Raw genomic sequence first — 7,884 nt, 5'->3', positions numbered from 1 at the left:
AAATGTAACATTAAAGCAACAATGTCTCCCTTCTTCCCACTCTCTTAGCGTCCTAGTATTGACAAAGTCCAACTAAAGAAGGTGTGACTTTTACAATAAGCAACCTCATATCATCAAGTGGGAAAAAAAGGTCTAACAAAACTAAAGTGGAAGGGAATAGCTTCCCGGGATCATATTCTTTTGTGACAGGTCAAAGCATCAAGGGTGCTAGAGACAAATTGCCTGCTGCTTTAAGTCCCTGGAAAGAGATCTCCGACTGGAGTCACTTGGAATGCAGACCCTTTAGATCTGAGAGGAGAACACCATTGACATCCTGTGTGCCACTTTTGGTCATTTGGAAGTAGCCAACGATGTCACCATTCCTGTTCTCAGTACAGTCTCCTTTCAGCATCCCTGGGGGTTATTGGTTCAGTACCTCTCTGTACTCAACACCTCGGGAGCCAAGGCCTTACCTGTTAAATGATAGTATTTGCCCATAGCCTAGGATGTGTGCTGCCTAGTCTTATATCAGCTTGACACAGCTAGAATCATTTGAGAAGAGAGAACCTCAGGACCTCAGTTGACAAAAGGCTGTACCAGACTGGCAGGCAGGCAAGCCTCAGGCACATTCTCTCAATTGAAGGTTGGAGGATTCAGTTCATGATGGGCAGTGCTACCTACCCCTGGGCACCAGGTGGTCCTGGGATGCTTAGAAAGGCAGGCTGAGCAAGCAAGCCATGGGGAGTAAGCCAGTAAGCAGTATTCCTCCATGGCCTCTGCTTGAGTTCCTGCCCTAGTTTCCCTCAGTGATGGCCTGTTACCTTGAAGTATAAAATAAAATAAACCCTCTCTCCTTAAGTTGTCCGTGGTCATAGTGTTTTATTCTAGAAACAGAAACTCCACCTAAGAGTATATGTGCTAGACAGCAGGGCCCGGCACCATAAGAGCTGTGGGACTCTCAGCTTTTTATAAGGATCATTTTCTTGTTTTATTTTGATTTCAGTTTTTTGAGACAACGTCTTGTTATGATGCCCAGGCTGGCCTTAAACATCCAATCTACCTGCATCAGGGCTTCATGTGTCACCATGATGGCTTTCATTGTCAAGAATTTTTCAAGGAAATAGTCTTTGGGATATCCAGATTACAAACTGCTTTTACTTGGGGAAAACTGCCCACCTTCTGAACCTTGGAAAAAGCATAGTTTATCTCCCTCATTAAAAGATAAAAATGATCTTGTCAAGTCCCAGTAAATAGACCTCAGAGACCAAAGATGGTATTTTGGTATAAAAATGAGAGTTCTTGAGGACTACAACAGGAGGGAACCTGCTTTTAAGTTCTCTTATCTACCTAAAACCCAATTAACTTATGAGCATGCCAACTGCCTTCAGATCTTCCCCATGACAGGTCTCTCTTTCCTCGAGGAACAGTAAACTCACAACACATTGAAAGAGACAAAAAAAAAAAAAAAAAAAAAAAAAAAAAATCAAGCGTAAACTCACAACACAGTGAAAGAGACTAAAAAAATAAAAAATAAATAAAAAATCAGATGAGGTTTCTGGCTCCTACTGTGTGTTCTCCCAGCTTCTTCTCTCTCCTACAAATGATTTATTCTCTAAAAGTACCCACACCCCTCTGCTTTCCCCCATGAAGACATTATTTAAACATCAACCATCTGGCCCTTCTCTGAGCCTTCTATTTCATGCCGCTCTGCGCATGCACATAGTAGTACACTGAATGCCTTTTCTCCTATTTGACACTCTAGTGCCTGTTCATTTCTGCAGAGTTGAAGACCAAACCTTCAAAAGAAACTTTCCAACTTCCTTGTAGCAAAGATTCCCCCTCCCAGAATCCCTTGCACCTGGAACAAAGGCACTTGATCTATGAATCCACTGGTCAGAACCAGGTCGGTTTCTTTGTTTTGTTTGTTTGTTTTTGTTTGTTTTTGTTTTGTTTTGTTTTCTGGATACTTGAGATTAAAAAAAAATTAGAACTTGGAAATACTGGGGTTATGGTGGCAGTGTGTGGGAAGATTCACAGCCAGCAGGGTCGCCCCACTGAGATTAGCTGTCTATGTAGGCCATAGCAGTGGTGGCCTTTATCAGATCTTCTGATAAAATGATGGGCATCTTCTGACCCTAAAGGCCCTGCCTGAGGGGAGCTTCTCTGTTCTCCATATGGCAGGTTGTTTCTTACAACCTTTAACTAATTTCTCTCCTGCTTATGTCAGTCAGCCCGTTTCCGGCTGATCTTGCTAGCACAGTAGTGCGGTGATGAAGCATCGCTCAGAGTTCTGAAAGGACCTGAGCGTCAGTTCTTTGAGATTCTGGATTCCATGAGGAAGTCTTTCACTGCAGCCAAGCACACACGAATATAGGACACGGGGTTGCTTCAGACTGTCTGCAGCAGCTGATGATGATCTGCCTCGTGTTCTGGCAGGGGCATGGTTTTACCATCTGCAGATAGTTCCTGTGATTGTGTGACATTTGGAATTCTGAGAACTTTTGAGAGGACACATAAATGCTAGGGCCCTGAGAGGCGTGATGGGTTGTTGGCTGTTGGTTAGTTGCTGTTGGTCGCCACTGTTTGTTGAGTAGTTGTGCAAAAGAAGAAACAACAACAAGAAGAAATTAGATATCCTGACAGCAAAGATCAAACTTGCCCCTGAGAAACTTGACACCCCCTAATCAGCAGGAAGTAATCTAACAATAATGTCGTCCCCTTTGCTACTCCTGACTTTATTCAGGGAGCTCTTTCCTTTCCCACTATCCTTTTTGCTCTCGAATGCAGTGATAGAGGTTTGAAAAGAGAAGAAAAGGAGTAGGGAAGGGTGGAAGAAAGAACCCACAAAGTGGCCAAAGACATTTACAGAACACATACCGCAAACACCCTGGATTATATACACAGCCCAGGCTACCATGAAAACCTTAGTACCTCGGCTTTACCAACCTCCGTATCACCAAGGCGCTGCCTAGACTCCTCAGGGAAGAATGAGAGGCAAGAGGTGGGAGAGAACCAGGAAAGCACAGAGAGAACTACTAACTGCAGTTCACTTGCTTCAGCTCAAACCCTGTGACGTGTGGAGAGAAGTTCCTGAAACTAACCAGATTCACTAGGATTTCCTCCCTAAGAGGAAACACCAAAGACTACCCAGAATTACTCACTGACAAGTACACCTGCAAAGAAGACTCTGGGACCAGACCAGCTGTCTGGAAGGAGAAGAAACCAGCTGAGTTGCCTGGAAGTTGTTTAGATCAACTGAGGCACTAGGAAAGGACACAGTCTAACTTGCCAAGTGGCTTGCAAGCTGTGCAGAGTCTTCCGGGTTTCCAGCTTTTCGCGCTGTCATTCATGCCCAGGTGGGCTTTGATGCTGCTGCTGTCTTTCCGTCCTTTTTCGCTCCCATAAGTAACTCCTCACCCATATTTCTTCAAGAACTCCAAAAAAAAAAAAAAAAAAACTCAATAGTGTACTGTAATGGCGATTCTTAGTTGTTTAACGTGACTGTATCTGGAATGAACTACAATCCTGAATTGGAGGGTTCACCTGTGATCCAGATCTTGAGGCTGGAAGACACAAGTTTCTGACCTGGATCTTGGCATGGAGATATTGAGGCATAGTGGCCATGAAAAACTTAGGCCCAGGCAAGGTAGTGCATGCCTTTAATCTCAGGAGACTGGGGCAAAAAGATCTCTGAGTTCAAGGTCAGCCTGGGACAAAACAAGTCCCAGATCCAGACATGGTCATATATATCTTTAATCTTAGCCACACCTTCTGCTGGAGACCTACATAAAGACATGAGAAAAAAGAAGATTAGTCTTCTTCGCCTGCCTGGATTTACTCACCAGCACATCTGTTGGAATCTACTAGCCTTGTAGGACTGAGCAACCACTAGATCCTTGGACTTCCCACTCACAGATAACCATTGTTGGGGACTTAGACTACAGACTATAAGTCATCATAACAATTTCCCTTACTATACAGAGATTATACACGAGTTCTGTGACTCTAGAGAACCCTGACTAATACATGTACTTAGTTGGACTTTGGTGTTATCCTTACTTTGGTCTGTGTGGGCTCCCTCTCTGGGGTGAGCACATGAGTGTGTTACATCTCCCCAGGAAAAGTCTATCACAGAACAGGCAAGTCTAAACAAGTGATGCTAAGTAAAAATTATGAGAATTAAAGGCACAACTTAAAAAACACAAATCGGTGCATTCAGTAACCTTCATCTATGATAGACCACTTCTGTGACGATCCTGCACCCTCAAGACTGCTTTGTTTGCTAGATTTCTTTTAGTCCATATAACATTCATATAACTATATGCAGAGGAAAAGCCTCAACTCTAACTTAAGGAACGCTGTGAGGACCTTTTCATAGCTACCATAATGGTTAAGATGCAAAGGATGCTGTACTTTACAAGGTGGGTAAAGTTGGGGAGAAAATGGCAAACAGCTTAGTGTCCTTTAGGAGATGCCAAGTCACCAAGAGGCCCAATGACATGAGAAGCACTTTTTAAAACCTTTTTATTGATTCTATGTACCCCATATTTCACACTATGTACCCCAGTTCTGCTCATCTCCCCACCTCTTATATCTGCCCTTTCCCTTTGTAACGTTTGTAACCTCCCCACAAAACAAAACACACACACACACACACACACACAACAACAACAACAACAACAACAACAGTGCATAGAAAACATCTAATCATGCACCTCACTGTATCTTGAGGAATACTCTTATGTGTAGAACATAGACGGCAAGTATCTAGTGTCAAAAGCCATCCGAAAGAGGCAGCCACACCCTACAAAAACAGTTTACAAGTGCCTCCTCCAAATGTTTCTCCTTTGGGTTTCCAAAACAAAAATATAAGATTCAAACGGAAGCCAGGCATAGTGGCACATGCCTGTAGACCTAAAACCATCACTCGGCAGGCTGAGGCAGGAAGGTTTTGAATTTGAGGCCTACATGGGTTGCATAGCAAGACCCTACCAAAAATAAAGATAAGGAGGAGGAAGAAGAGGAAGGGAAGAAGAAAGAGGAAGGGGAGGGAGAGAGGAGGAGAAAGAGGAACAGAAAATAAAAAATAAAATCCTGAATCTACATCTAAATATATGTATAAGTGTGCTTGTCATCAACATAATCTTAACATTCTTGTTAGAAACACTGCGTAATGTGCAAGGCCTTGCCAGCATCTGATTGACAGGGACACCTGGGTTTATGCCTTATAACGAAAGTGTTTGCAACGTGGGTATTTTCATGTTCCACGTTCACGTCTTTCTTTCCTCTCTTCCTGTGTACATATCACTCTGCGATGCTTAATGTTTAAGCATACCCACTGGCCAGAATACTACCGCCGCCATCCCAGCCAGCAGGGCAAGCGTGCTTTACAAACACTTTTACGACAGGACAAAATGCTATTATCTGCAAACTATTTTTGTGTGTGTGTGTGGCTGCACAGCCTATTTCATCCTCCAAGAATCTGAGACCTATAAAACAAAACATATCAACCAATTTTAAACACATTCTCATTTACTGATGGGCACTGGTTTGTCTGATGCAAATGGGGGGAACAGCTCAAATAAACAAATGCTTAGCGATGTCCAATGGAGTGTAAACATGATCCAAATAAATGAGTGGGCACATTGGATTCCTGCTCAGTCTCTGCTTCCTTATTAGTTCATCCGAAGTGATGCCTTCCGTGCCTCCATTTGGACAGGCTTCATCGGCCATGTTGCCTTTCAGTGCCGGCTACTTCTAGAAAACTAATGCTAGAATTAATTCTAGAAACATGTTAAAGCATGTTTGTGACTGTCGGCAAACCCTTTTTCTTGCTCGAAGTTGATCATTCCATTACGTCATAATTATCATACAGCTATAGCGTAAATACACAGTTATCCCCATCCCTCCGTCCAGATGGTCGGTTACACGATAATTACAGTATGTTTGTACTTACTGGGTTTAATTACCAGATAATCAGGAAGAACATGCAAATTGCTAGGTTGTTGTAACACAGTACATTGAACCAAGCAAAACCTGTGTACTGCATAAGTAAACAAGCTCTTACCGGGGGACTGGGCTGCTAACCTGTGATGACCAGAAGGCTCGAAGTTGCCTCTAGTGCATTGTGTGGGTTAGCATTACATTCCTTGAACTTGGATTAATGTCCAGATTACAAGGAAGTGTAATGAGAGAGACATTCACGCTGCCACGCCTGTGTGAGGACAATGGGACCCTGGCCACAGGAGTGGCCAAGCAGGGCTCCAGCTCTGGTATCCTTTCCAGAGACACCTGCAAGCATGTGTTCACAGCCCAACTGTGGACCTGCCCAAACACTGGCAGAAAGGCTGGGAAATCCCAACCAAACGCTCCTCCCCTGCTCTTGGTGGAGGTCAGCTCACAGTGCCACAGCGCTCAGACACCCAGACACTGGTCATTCCCCCCCATTCACCAAGGGAAGCTCCTTTGATTGGCAGTTTCTGGTTCCCATGCCCAGGCTTCTTATGAACACACATTGGTCGGTGGTGGCCTCCATAGTGGGTGTCTTCCTTTCTTGCTTTCTACTTGAAAACCTATGGTTTTCTGAAGGAGTCAACTTCCCCTGTTCTAAGAGCCATCTGGCCTTTCCATCAATCAGCACATTCCCCCTGTGGCCATGGTGATTGGCTGGAAGTTGATCACAAGCCAACTAAGCCAGTTTAATAGTAGGACATTTTTCTAGAAACACCAGAAACAAGGCATTTCTCTCTTCCCTTCTTGCCTCAAATAATGAAAGTTTTCAGAGCCACTGAAAGCCGTTAGAAAGAAAGTGGGTCTTTACTTGAAATCATCCAACCTCGGGCAGCCTGCGGCAGCTCAGCCTGGACCCTTCATGTATGATTTCCAAGCACCCCCAATAACAACCTTGAGTTGGAGGTTTCTGATAGTGACAGCTACAGCCACAAAACCTTTAAAGCTGCCAGGTTTCTCTGCTCTGTTTAGCACAGAAAATTCAGCACCCGTTTGTTTTGATTTGTTTTCTTTTTGTCTTGTTTTGAGGCAAAGTTTCATTATGCATCCCGGACTCTCCAGCCTCAGTCTCCTGGGTGTTGGGATTACAGAAAGGCATCACCCTGTCCTGCCTTTGTGTGTCTTTGTATGGAACCACACTCCAGGGCCTGAGCAACCTTCGGCTCTGACCTGCCATTTTGGAAGCTTTCCTATTGACGGCCTTCTTTGTTGATAGGAGCTGAGAGGCCTCACGCTTAGGAATAGAGCAGTTAGAACAAATGGTAAGGGGACTTTGCAAGGGCCGGTTTTCCTCCCATGGTGTCTAGAAGAGAGAGTGTGAGGCAGAGCAAGTCAGTGTTACTTTAAGTTGCCATCATTGGTCAGGACATGCAATATCCTACGAGCAGTCAGGAAGCCAAGTGACATAAATCCAACCATCAAAGGAGAGGCAACCAGGCAGGAGACTAAGGTGTGTCTTGTCAGAGTTGGGCTCATACTGTAGGAAGATTGGCTTAGGTGGCTCTGAGCAGGGGCTCTGTCTATCTTCCCAGTTCAGCCTGGATGCTCTTTCCTCACACACAAACTCATCAGACCTCTAGCCAGAGAGAGCCATTAACTGTCTAGAACCTCAAATTAAAGAGACAGAGGGCTTCTATGCCCTGTTCCTCTGGAGCAGGTGTAAGGTATGGGGGGATGGTAGAAGATAGAAGAGAAATTGAAGGAAGGCTCATTTGATGGAAACTTCCTGCCAGAAAATCAAAGGCTCTGAAAGTTGACTGGGAGAAGCCTGGGAAAGCATTGTAGAGGACAGCACTCTGTAGACCTGAGAGCTGGGAGGTGTCTAAAGCAGGAGAGCTAGATGTAAAAGGTAAAAAGAGTCACAACTCCAGGGTAAGGTGGCAACTCGCAGTTCAT

The sequence above is a fragment of the Micromys minutus genome (assembly GCF_963924665.1).
Source record: "Micromys minutus genome assembly, chromosome: 24".
Lineage (NCBI taxonomy): Eukaryota > Metazoa > Chordata > Mammalia > Rodentia > Muridae > Micromys > Micromys minutus.
This window is presented reverse-complemented; position numbering follows the sequence as displayed.